The sequence below is a fragment of the Gekko japonicus genome, unplaced genomic scaffold (genome assembly GCF_001447785.1).
Source record: "Gekko japonicus isolate JY-2015 unplaced genomic scaffold, Gekko_japonicus_V1.1 scaffold166, whole genome shotgun sequence".
In the NCBI taxonomy this organism is placed as follows: domain Eukaryota; kingdom Metazoa; phylum Chordata; class Lepidosauria; order Squamata; family Gekkonidae; genus Gekko; species Gekko japonicus.
In genome coordinates this window covers 477090-490251 of record NW_015173127.1, presented here as the reverse complement: position 1 = coordinate 490251, position 13162 = coordinate 477090, and positions in this window count along the sequence as shown.

Below are 13162 nucleotides of genomic sequence, written 5' to 3'. Positions count from 1 at the left end.
TGACCACACTTCTGGTAACGTGGGGGTGCGGCCTAATATGCTAATGGACTGTGCTGTCAAGGGTGTCTGCTGTTGGGTGTGGCCTATTATGCTAATGAGTTCCTGCTGGGCTTTTTCTACAAAAAAAGCCGTGGTCGTGTCCCCACCATTTTGCCCTTGGCGGAGTGGTGGGACGCAGCCCCGTGTGTGTGAATAGTTTTTAGATACCTCACGAGTCGGGTTGCCAGCCTCCAGGCGGTGGCTGCAGATCTCCTGGAATTCCAGCTGATCTCCAGGCGACAGAGATCAGTTGCCCTGGAGACAGTGGCCATTCTGGAAGGTGGACTCTATGGAATTATACCCTGGTGAAGTCCCTCCCCAAGCCCTGCCCTCCTCAGTCTCTGCCCCCCCCCAAATCTCCAGGTAGTCTCCAACCTAGAGGTGGCAACCGTACTCACGAGCTACTGTTATACTTTCTTGGTTGGGGTATGGAAAGCAAGCGCAATTGCAAGGAATCCTTTTTGTTGATTGGTTGGTTTGTTTTTGTTGTGGTTTTTCCCAAGAAAGTCCTTTTTATACCCAAAAGTCTTGCTTTCTCAAACTTTGAAAAGATGCATTTCTCTTTTTAAGGGAATTTTTTTGTTGTTCTGTCTTGTTTTTCCGAATCAGTGCCGGCAGAGGAAAAAACCCTACTTGGCATTGGAAATTATATACCCCAGAATCCTTTGCTCTGCTGCATATGTCGGCAGTTCTATTCAACTGCTTTAAAGGGGATTTCCAGTTTTTATTGTGATGCCTTCTATTTATATTTACTGACGCCCCTGATTGTTTTTAGTTATGTTGAACAGTTCAGTTTTTCAGACGCCTTAATTTATTTTTAATATTTTTGAACATTGTTTCTGACAGGTTAAAAAAAACTGAGGGGGGGAGGGAATTTAGAGGTTCCTTGACTGATTTATTTTTAATCAATTTAATCAAAAGGTTTGACGCTGACATATCAATGAATGCAATTTGTAGACCCTGTAGAATGTCTTTTCCTTTTCCCTTATGGGTTTGTGCTTCGTTTTAAAATTCCAGATGTTGGTTTGTTTTAAACAAAACAAAACAAAATATTCCAGGTGCCTTTCTTCCTAGTGGCCTTATAGCCTCATTGCAACAAGCACAGCTAACTAAATAAATAAAACACTCGGTTTTGAGTTTATCAAAACTTAAGGACCAGTTCCTTCTTACCTTATATTTGAGTAGTCCTACTGAAAACAGTGTGGCTCCCAGTAAGATGTCAATGTTCCCTCTAAGCTGTGGAGTCTTGTGAGCAAAAATTCTACTTTGTGAGCTACTGGCATTAAAGTTGTGAGCAAGCGATTTGGCTATTGCATAAATTAGTTTGCTCTGGAGCCATCTTTCCTGAGCTAAGACAAAAACGTGTGAGCCGGAGGCTAAAAAACTGAGCTAGCTCACACTAACTCAGCTTAAAGGGGACACTGGTTGGGATTCTCACATTAGTGAGACAGTGTTGAAATTAAACGCCTGAAAATCTTTAATAGATGAATAAGAATGAAATGTGCTCTTTCCCCCCATGTAGGTGTTATGAAAAGACTTGATCTGCAATCTATTTGTGAATTTCCTGCATTGTGCAGGGGGTTGGACTAGATGACCCTGCAGGTCCCTTCCAACTCTACGATTCTGTGATTCTAATACGTTGCCAAAAGGGGATCTCATTAAACCGATAATTAGACCAACATATTTAAATAGAGCACACTAACAATACCATAAGAGAATTGCAAACAGGATAAATTAAAGGATTCCATTGCCCCCAAAGTGCATTACCACAGGGAGGATGTCTGCTGTGTCTCTGCACGAGTCATTGCTCTAGCCTTTCCCCGTCCGATTAGGCTTTACTTGGGATACATCACTATCTTTGTGTCTCTCTATCTGGGGTGTGACTGGATTGTTTGGTCAGTCACAGTCTAGCCGTTTTGGCTCTCTTGCAAAGGGGCTGCTTGTTGCCTCTCTGGATGTCCTGGCCTGGGTTTAAAGTCGGGAAGCTAATAGATTGATGTGTTGTTATTTCCCTGGGTGTTGCGAAGCAGGCCTCAGGCAAATTGGAATTCGGCTCTTTGGCAAGAGGGGAAATTCCGCTCGATAACTGGTGGCAGAAAGGCTTCAGGTGTGGGCACCTTTAGAAGACAGCGGTGAGAGGAGTCCCTGTTCTGCGGATCTCTTGCGGAAGAGCCGCTGTGAATGGATTGTAGAACCAATCACCCTTGGCTGGACTGTGACGATAGATCGAAACGCACCCGAAAGTCTTTGACGAAAGGCATATGCCAAACACCCCCAGTACCTAGGGTAGCCAAGTGGTCGTAGCAGCCGCAGCGGGGGACTCCCGGCTGGCGGCTGGAGTGTGTGTGTGCGCGCGCGCCGCACACACATCACCCGGAAGTGACGTGACGACGCCGGACATGCTGGGGGCGGGGCCACGACCATCCGAGGGAAAACCATAGAGTTTTCCCTCGGATGACCGTGTCCCCGCCCCCAGCGTGCCCAGTGTCGTCACGTCACTTCTGGGTGACGTGCACGACGGGGTGGGGTTCCCCCCCGGGGCCCGATCCGCTGGCGGCTGGGAACGGGCCTCTGGGGCGGGGGACTTGTCAAGCTTACCAGTACCTGTTGTAGGGTTGTCAACCTCCAGGTGAGGCCTGGAGATCTATACGTACAATGGGGTCTCTAGACAACAGTGATAAGTTCCTAGGATTGTAGGGTAGCCAGTCTCCAGGTGGGGCCTGGAGATCTCCTGGAATTAAAACTGGTTCCCACCAAACAGAGATCTGTTCCCCTGGAGGGAATGGCTGCCTTGGAAGGTGGACTCTTTGGTATTATACCAGCTCTGAGTTAGGAAATACATGGCGTTTTGGAAGGGTGAAGCCTGGGGAAGGCGGAGTTTGGGGAGGGGAGGGGCCTCAGCAGGGTACAGTGGATACAGCCCACCCTCTGAAGCAGCCATTTTCTCCAGGAGAAGTGAACTTGGTTGCCTGGAGATCGATAGTGATAGCAGATGTCCAGGTGCCCCCTGGAGATGGCAACTTTATTAGTTCCCCTGGAGAAAAATGGCTATTTTGGAGGGTAGACTCTATGGCGTTATCCCCTGCTGGAATGCCTTCCTTCCCCAAACCATGTCCACCTGAGGCTGTGCCTCCTCCAAATCTCCAGGGATTTCTCAACCCAGAGTTGGCAACCTTAACTCATTGGGCTTTACACTGCCATTCTGTCTTGCTGCGTGCACAGGTGAGGGAGGAAGAGATTGAGGAGAGAGGGCAGTTATCTCAAGCACCTTTGGAAGAAACGGGAAGTATTTGGGAAAGAGGGTAGTTAGAAGTCGGGGTCTGGTCCGGCCTGCTCAGAGGTCCCCTTCTTTTAATCTGTGCAGACCTTGGAAGTTCGAGATAAAATGCGTGAGCTGCAGATGTCTTGTTGGCTGGTAAAAATAAGCTTGGACGCGATGTTCAGAGGCACGCCGTGCACTTAGAGAAGAGAGACGCTCTCAATGCAATCCGTCAGGCATAACGTTGCCATCCTCCAGGTGGGGCCTGGAGATCTGGAATTGCCACTGATCTACACCTCTCAGTCCCCCTGAAGAAAATGTCCAATAATGGAGGATGGACACCGTGGCTTTATACCACAAGAAGTTGTTTTTGCGTGGCCGCTAAAGCGCCACCTATTCGGGCTTGTGTCTTCCAGATCGATGAGAATCCCAAGTTCCAAAGTGCTCTTTTGAGAACAGTCTTTTCTCATGCAAAGATGTCTCTGTTGGGGGGAAGGGCAAACAGTTCCGAATGACTCGTGAAGAGATCTTCCGACGGGATGCCTTTTGGGATCCTTCCAGCGTGTGGCATCCCGAACACATGCGTCGTCCTCTTGTGAATCGGTTTCACCAAAATTCTCACGGCTGCATCATGGATCAGTGTAGTGTTTCCCGTTAATAAGCGCATGAACATGAGACACGCATGCAGGGCTGGTTCGAGGTGTTTCTGTTGTCCCAAGCAAAGCAACGCCTGTTGCCTCTCTCCCACATAGCTGTTGGCTGGGTTTGGAACATACCTCTGCAGGGTTACCTCCGGGGAAGACCTGGAACCGACTGGCAGAAGTGCAAATCCCAGCAGGCAACGCTGTTGCCTCCTGCACCACTAATTGCCAGAATAGATCAAGATGGGTGGCCGTGTTAGCAGGGCCGGCCCCAGCTTATTTTGCACCCTAGGCGAGGATCCCTTCTGGGGGCCCCCCCATGCGCCCACAAATTTTCAAAAATAAATGCATTTTAGGAAGAATGAAAAACACAAATAATCAAGAAGCTCCCAGAGTACGGGGCCGGGTGCAGCTTGGCGCCCCTAAGGGCCGGCCCGCTCTAGGCGATTGCCTAGTTCGCCTAGTGAGTGAGCCGGCCCTGCGTGTTAGTCTGCAGCAGTAGAAAAGAGCAAGAGTCCAGTAGCAACTTAAAGACGTAACAATATTTGTGGCAGGGCAGGGGCTTTCGTGAGTCACTGTTCACTTCTTCAGATACAGCTCGAATGTGAGTCCATCTGGTCATATCTTGGTTTCAGAAATGCCCTTCCATCCTCTACATTGGACAAACAGGCCAGTCCCTATGATAGAGAATAAATGGGCATAAGTCTGACATTAGAAACCACAACATTCAAAAACCAGTGGGGGGACATTTTAACCTTCCAGAACATTCAGTTGCTGGCCTAAGTGTAGCAGTTCTCTTACAAAGGAATTTCAAAGGGAGATTAGAAAGAGAGAGTGCTGAATGGCAGCTGATAATGAAGCCCAAGTCAATGCATCCTCCTGGACTGAATCGAGACCTAGGTTTCCTGTCTCATTACCAATGCTGATTTCTCCATGCCTACTACCCCTGTGCATATTACACCTAATCAAATCACGCCTGTTGTTGTCGTTCACCTGCTATTGTCATCTACCTGCAATTGCCATTTGGCATCTGCACTCTCCAAGATATAAGGACCGATGGACTCACATTCTAGCTCTATATGAAGAAGTGAGCCATGATTCTGGTGGATCAGGTTGACCATGCAGCTGGAACAGTTGCTGGCAAGCTCTGATCCCCAGAAAAGCTCCAGAGAGAGGCCAAGATTAGTAGGTGATCTGTGCGTGATCTGTTTATAACGGATCTCTTATAAGCGGTACGTGAAACAAACTGATAATGCTGTTAATCTTTCTGATCTTTAAAATTAAGACACCTGAGAAAATCCGCCTGACCTGATTCGTTGCGATCCCAAGGCTTTTGCAAGCATGTAGGAGCAAGGCAGAAATAGCTGCACTTATTTTCTTTTTTACCAAAGGAGCATTTAAAAAAAAAAATTATATATAGCTTTTTTCCCTCCTTTCTGCAGCATAGTGAGGTGGATCCAACCCCCCGTCCTACCATAGAGCAAAGTTTGAAGCCTCCCTCCGACTTCAGTGGCTCTTCCTCCAACGGAAGAGCCACTTAAGTTAGAATCATAAGAGTCTTGGAGTTGGAAGGGGGCCACAGAAGGCCATCTAGTCCAACCTCCTGCTCAGGGCTGGATCAGCCTAAAGCCTCCCTGACAAGTTGGGAAGAAAGCTCCTTCAACTCCTTGCCTATGTGCGGATGTGCATACGTGCGGATGTGCATACATGTGTCTGTGCACCATACACGCGGGTGAATTTTGGAAAACATTTTTGCAGTGCGCTCCTTGGCTGAGGTGCTGCAATAATGTGGATGCTTTACAACGGGATGTCTCCGCGGGTAACCTGCAGCAAGGTGTGCTGTGTGGCTGATATGCCCCACGACACTCTAAACCGGTTCAATTAGAGGCGGCACCATATCGCGCCAAGCCGCCAGTGTGACCACGGCCTAAGCAAGGGGGACCACTCCTTTTATTTTAGGCCCCATGCGTACCTGAACAATACATCGGAGTCTCACCCTTAAGATCCCTACCTTGTGAGCTCCTTCAGAGTTCGCCTGGATGGAAAACCCAACTTCCTCTGGATATCGTCGGGGCCACTGGGATGTTTTAGGGGGGTAGTAACTGGACACGTGATCCTCCCCCGCCATAACAGTGCTTGTCACCAAGACATTGTGCGAATGGCGCAGGAAGGCACGTTGTCATAACTTTTCCAATCACGGTCTGGCTGTGTGAATCCATCCCTAATTTGAATATGAATGGGGTTTCCAGCTCCAGGTTGGGGGAAATCTGGAGATTTTGGGGGTGGAGCCTGGAGAGGGTAGGGTTTTGGGGAGGGGATGGGCCTCAGCAAGGTATCGTTGCCGTGGAGTCCACCCTCCAAAGCAGCCATTTTCTCCAGGAGAACCGATCTCTGTCATTTGGGGATCAGTTGTCATTCTGAGAGATTTCCAGATCACACCTGGGGGCTGGCAACTCTATGCACGGATCTAGCCAGAAAGCTGCAAGGACAGGGCAAGACTGGTGTCTGAAATCCTGTCCGAAACTGATTATTTTACATGGGGAAGTTTTCCAAAAACCATGGGGTGCCTTCTCAAGCACGCAGAAGCATATGATGGGAGTGATAGCGTATTAAGTTTCTGTGGCGTCTTTCCCCCCAAACTAAACGACCGAGAGCCAGTTTGGTGTAGTAGTTAGGCGTGCGGACTCTAATCTGGGAGAACCGGGTTTGATTCCCCACACCTGCACATGCAGCTGCTGGGGTGACTTTGGGTCAGTCACAAGTTCTTTCAGAGCTGTTCTCTCAAGGGCAGTCCTCGAAAGAGCTCTCTCAGCCCCACCTCACAGGGTGTCTGTTAGGGGTAGGGGAAGGGAAAGAAGATTGTAAGCTGCTTTGAGACTCCTTTGGGCAGTGAAGGGTAGGGTATAGATCCAATCTTCTCTTCTCCTCTTCAGTTTTCCTGACATTTTATATTTGTGGTATAAATTGGCTTCAAAATCACTGTTAATTTATTGTTCCAAAATCTGACAGACAAGGGTAGGAATGTGTAAATGTTGGGTAATTGCTCTAGAAGAGTAACTGCGAAACAGGACGTAGGGGAGCAGGACAAAACCGTGGTAACCCAATTTTAAAAATGTATTTCCCCCTGAAATTGGGAATTGCTTCAGGACGGCTTGACTGAAATGAAATTAAGTTACCGATTTTGATCCACCAGAAAACTTAGATCTCCCAAATTTGCATTACAGGAAAACTTGGTGCTTGGAGCAGTTAGAATTGAACCCGCTTCCTTGATCCTTGCGGTGTGCATATATAATAGTGCAGATTTTTCCAGCATTCCAGAACAAGACAGAATCTGCTTGCAGAAAGCTCTGTGTACATGCTGGAACCTCAGCAGAGCTTTATTTTGTGGCCCTCGAGTTACTAAAACTGCATAGGACTGGAAAAATAATTGCTGTCACACACTAGATTAAATTACTGAAGCACACTAGATTAAAAACTCAAATGCAGTAGGAAATGAGCAATACTGCAAATATAGGGATGGTGAAGATGCCCAATCTGGAGTTTACCCTATAAAGCCCCCTTCGTTTTAAGGAAACTTTGCATGCACAGAGCAGAGCTCTTCATATTGCACAGATGTTTGAAGAAAGATTTCTCTGACTGTCCAGTTTGTATCCAAGAGGATCCCTTTATAACTGCAGAAGATGTGTTCACCACCACCGTCGCCATCTTTGAATGCATCGTACCTGTTAGAAAGTAATTCTTCAGTTCCATGTATCCGTATAATTTATTGTGTGGTGTTCTTCTTGCCCAACTTGTTGGGTTTTTAAACAAAATTAATACAGATAAATAAAGGGGCATTCCGACAATCGATTGAAGGACTTGTGACAATATAGGATGTATTTTATCATTGGCTTGCTTATATGTTTACTTGCCGAGTATTTTGCAAGCCTGTTTTCAAATCGCGGCTTGTTGGCCAACTGAAACAGAAGCCATCGAGGTGAACCTAAAGCTTAAATTATTTACCAGTTATCAGTACTGTTTGAGGGGGGGGGGGGGGGTCTTGAGACAGAAAATACTGGATACCACATCATCCTCTTTTTTACCGGTATCCTGTATCGACCCACTTTCATCCTGGATCCAGCATCAGCTAGGGGTGGGAAGGGTGGCTTCTCTTCCTCTCTTGTTAACAGAGGACAACAAGATTTACTGCTCAAAAGCAACAGCCGAAGGTACGCCCAAGCTCATGAAATAAAGCTTCCTGTATCTGTCCGCTGTTTTGAAAAGATTTTTTTTTTAAAGCTTAACATTGCAATTTCTCAGCTTGAGGAAAAGCACAGGAGTTTCTTTATTGAAACGTCTTTGGCATTTATGTTCGGGAATGCCCCGTTCTTCTGTCGTGCATCGCCCGGCGTGCCCAGAGCGCAAGCTTCTAGCTGTAAATCGATATGGTTGTTTGATTGTGCCTTATGATAAAAGGATGAAATCTACACAGAATGTGGAGGTTAGAGGCCGGAGATGTTTGCTGCACTGTTAAGGAATCACGTAGCTCGAGAGAGACTCCCTAACCAAAGAGATTGGAAAATATGTATCGATGATGTTGTACTGTAATAATAGAGCTTTGTGCCTGGGGGGGTGGGAATTAAGTGTTTGTTTGTATTCTGAAATGTGAACTTATTTTTCTAAACACTATATACTGAATAAACTTTATATTTATACATAGCTTGTGTTGCCAAACAACCCCTTTTTTCTTCTCCCCCTAAGGCAGCATTACGTACCTTCCGTTCTGTTTTAGCAGGATGTCTTTTAATTTACACCAGGGGTGTCAAACATGCGGCCCGGGGGTCAGATCAGGCCCCCCGCAGGGCTTCTATCAGGCCCCCAGTGGAACTGGCTGTCTTCTGCTGCTTCTTCCAGTTCTGCCTGCTGCTGCTGCGTCATCGTAGGTTTGCAGCTTACAGATACACACCTGAACAGCATACTCAAGACTGAAACAGCACAGACATTTTGATGCAATAATTCAGAGCAAGAGGTGTCAGACACTGTGAAATAAACAAAATATTGCAAGAGGGCTAATGTTTTAAGCATGTTTTTATTTTAAGTAAAAAAAACAACCCCTTCGTGTTTGTGTCCTTTATAAAGTTTGTATCTCCGCTACCTGACATTACATTTTATGACACACATGGCCGGGCCCAACAAGGTCTCATTTATGTCAGATCCGGCCTTCATAACAAATGAGTTTGACACCCCTGATCTACACAGCTAATCAGAAGCTCTGCTGGGCAAAAGCCCCACTTTCTGAAGGGTCTGGAGACCAAGGGCGATTTCTCACTAGAGCTGCCTCGCACCTGCCCGGACACAAACATGTCAATTTCACACCCGAAGCTCCGGGGCTGCATTTTGACTCGGGGCTTTGCCCGATTTCCTCCGCAGTTTTGTGATCCTGGTTTTTGAGGAATGGTTGAAGGAGCTGGGTATCTTTAGCTGTAGAGAAGACGGCTGACAGAGGCGATATGATAACTATCTTCAAGTACTTGAAGGGATGTCCTATTGAGGATGGTGCGGAGTTGTTTTCTGTGGCCCCAGAAGCTCAGACCAGAACCAAGGGGTTGAAATTAAATCAAATGAGTTTTCCGCTAAACATGAGGAAGAACTTCCTGACAGAGTGGTTCCTCAGGGAGGTGGTGGGCAATGCTCCCGCTAAGCTGGGGAGTCTTGTGAGCAAAAATTCTACTTTGTGAGCTACTGGCATTAAAGTTGTGAGGGAAAACTTTGGCTACTGCATAAATTAGTTCTGGAGCCTTCCTTCCTGAGCGAAGACAAAAATGTGTGAGCTGGAGGCTGAAAAACTGTGAGGGAACACTAACTCAGCTTAGAGGGCACACTGGTGGTGGGCTCTCCTTCTTGGGAGGTTTTCGAACAGAGGCTGGATGGCCGCCTGACAGCAATGCCGATTCTGTGAGCTTAGGCAGATCACGAGAAGGGAGGGCAGGAAGGGTTGCCTCAGTGCTTAGTCTTCATGGTCCTTTCTTACACGCCCAGGGAAATGCCCATTGGCGCTCTGTTGGGGACCTCTGAATTTATCACTGCAAAGATGTATAGTTCAAATGCAAACTGCAGGAGCCACGTACAGCCCTACAACAAACTGGGAGCTGGTGTGACAGTAGCTGCTAAGAGTGAGAGGACTGCCCCCAAAAGTCCATACAAATTGAGGATTGGAAAAGATAAAACAAAATAAAGGCTGAAGGACTCTGAATTGTGCTTGAAAACTTTACAAAAACTATGGGACGCTCTGGGGGTTTCATTAAACAGATAATTGATGGAAAAGATAAATAACCTAGCATAACCGGCTATGTTCAATGTATTACTAACATTCTAGATTAACATTGATATAAGCTGATGTATTGATCTCCTATGCTTGGGTTTGTAGTTATTAGTGGGTATCTTTTCTTTCTCCCTAGATGTAGTTTCCCCTTCCCTTTTTTCAGTTATAGTTTGTGGTCTTGTATAAAAAAACAATAAAAAACTCCCCCTAGGGGGATTTAAAAAAAAAAGTGAGAGGACTGAGTTCGAATCCCTTGCTCGACTGTGGGACCCACCCTCCAGGTGATTTGGGGCCCCTCACAATCTCTCAGCCTAACCTACCCTCACAAGGCTCTTGTGAGAATTAAATAGAGGAGGGGGATGATATGGGAAGCTGCTTTCGAGTCCCCAGTCTGGAGAAAAGCGGGATTTTAAAAACTGACCTTTCACATTGTAATGTGTTAACTGTGACCTCTAAGCCACCTTGAGCCTATTGGGATATTTGGTTAATAGGGGAGAGTTTTGCCCAGTCATAGAAGCATGATACTCAGTGCAGTAAATCGATCTCCCAAGAAGTATTCAAGTAGATCCAGCTCACATGCAGGTTGCAGCCAAAAGAAAAAGGAGAAGTCTAATCCGAAGAGTATTTTCCTTCCCGCGATGGCCAGCATCATGTGTGGGGGGGAATGAGGGCATTGCCTCTACAGGAGAGGCCTGCAGAGATGTGCCTCCGTGGAAGACCATGTGCACAGAGTGAGAGGACAAAGGGAAATAATATAATATATAATATACTTTATTGTCATTGTACACAGTACAACGAAATTAAAGATGCAATCATTTCAGTGATCTACAGCCATACACATATACACTCACACAACCATTCACAACCATCCCATAACTCCCTTAAGGTTCACATTGCAACCTAAACCACCAATGTCACCCAAATTCCAACTTCATGCAGCATTTAAAGCAATAATAGCTCTCGAATAGGAGGAGGAGTCAGAGACAATGCTAGGAGTCAGAGACAATGCTAGTGAGCTGTGGCGTCTTGTGAGCAAAAATTCTGCTTTGTGAGCTCCTGGCATTAAAGCTGTGAGCGAGCAATTTGGCTACTGCATAAATGAGTTTGCTCTGGAGCCATCCTTCCTGAGCGAAGGCACAAATGTGTGAGCCGGAGGCCAAAAAACTGTGAGCTAGCTCGCACTAGCTCAGCGTAGAGGAAACACTGGTCAGAGGGCAGCTCCCAGGTTAAGGAAAAGGGCGCTTTCACACATGCTAAATAAAACAGTTTCAATCCACTTCAACGACCCTATGCAAGTGGATTTTGCCAGTTCACACAGTAAAGTCCAGTTGTTAAGTGCATTGGAAGTGCATTATTTAGTGCGTGTGAAAGCGCCCTTAAAGAGAGGCATCCCATTCAAGGAGATAACACCTATGCACCCTTAGAGTGATGTAGTACCCTACCTCCAACATCCAGGCATGCTGAGTTCCTACTGCAGAACCACTAGGAAAGGTGGTGTTTAAATATTTCAATTAACGAATAGCTGAAATAAGAGCAGTGGCCACCGATTTGGTTAGTGGGATTTAGTCATTTCAGGCCCCGGTCACACTGGGGGAAATAGGCGCGGCCAAAGTGTGGCTTTTTTGAGCCGCACCGAAAGAGAAGCGCAGCGGCGGGATCAGACAGATCCCCCCAGCCACCGCGCAGTTCCTCCCCGGCATGATCAGATGCCGGGGGGGGGGAGCCATGGACTGCAGAGCAAGGTGAGCCCGCTGCGCATGCGCGTGCATGCGCAGTTTGGCAGGACCTCGCATGCTGCGGGAGAGACGGGCGCGCCGGCAATCACACGTCCGCCCCTGCAGCGGATTTTTCAGTAAGTACTAGTGTTTCGTAGGTTTTTTTCTGATCCGCATCTTCGGCCGGAAGAGACGGATCGGGGACGGGTGTGCGCCGCTTCCCAGATGTTGCAGTGTGATCGCGCCCGCTTGATGCGCCCCCAATCCGTCCCTCTTGCGGATCAAAGCCTCTCGTGTGACCGGGGCCTCAATCTACTTTGTTGCCCCTTTCTCCAGGTTGCTAGGTTCAGTGTATGTAGTTCTCCACAGCTTAGAGGGAGCATCGTTGAAAAGTATGCAGACGGAGAGTGGTTCAGCTAAGCATACCTTTATTTAGTTAAGAACAAAAGACAACTGACCGGCTCGCAGGCTGGTTTATATGCGTTCAGAAAACCCGCCACCAAACTCACCTAAACACACCCCCTACTCCCGATTGGCTATTTACAGTAACCGAGAGGCCTATTAGCCTCCCGGCTGGGGACCTAACCCTTTCATTGGGCCGGCTAGGATCCTACGGGCCCATTGTCTTTAGACCTTAAGCTATAGAGGAATTGTGCCTGGCCAGCCCGGGCAAGTCCGGGCATGTCAGGCTGAATACATTACAGTTCTGAACCAAACTGCCTCTGAGAAACGATAAGCAACATCTGATCTAACGGTACCGGGTGCAGGAATTCGAGCCACACCGTTAGTCTTTTTTTTTTTTAAAGGCATTTAAGAACAACCGCAAGAGTGAGCCAGCCTTCGAGCCTCTTTTCGTTAGCCGCTATAAATAATCCATCCCCTTCTGGAAAGGAGCAAACGCCATTTAACTGCAGCCTTGGAGAAAATGAAAGCAAAAAAACCTTGGCTCGGGAAGGGCACTTAGCTGGAAGCCGCCAATGGGCGGGGAATCCATAAAGTGGATTACAATGGAATGGGGTTTTGAACCACAAAGTTTGACCTATATCGAGCTTTCTGAAAGCATTCAAGGCCTTCCTGCAAAGGTGGGGGAGGTAAAATCAGATCGCCCGCCAGAAATGAAGTGTGCGGCAAAGCTCACCGAGTACTGGAAGCCGTCAGGAAGTTCCAGAAAGGGCAGCGCTGCGGCTGATGAGATCTGCCTGTCCCG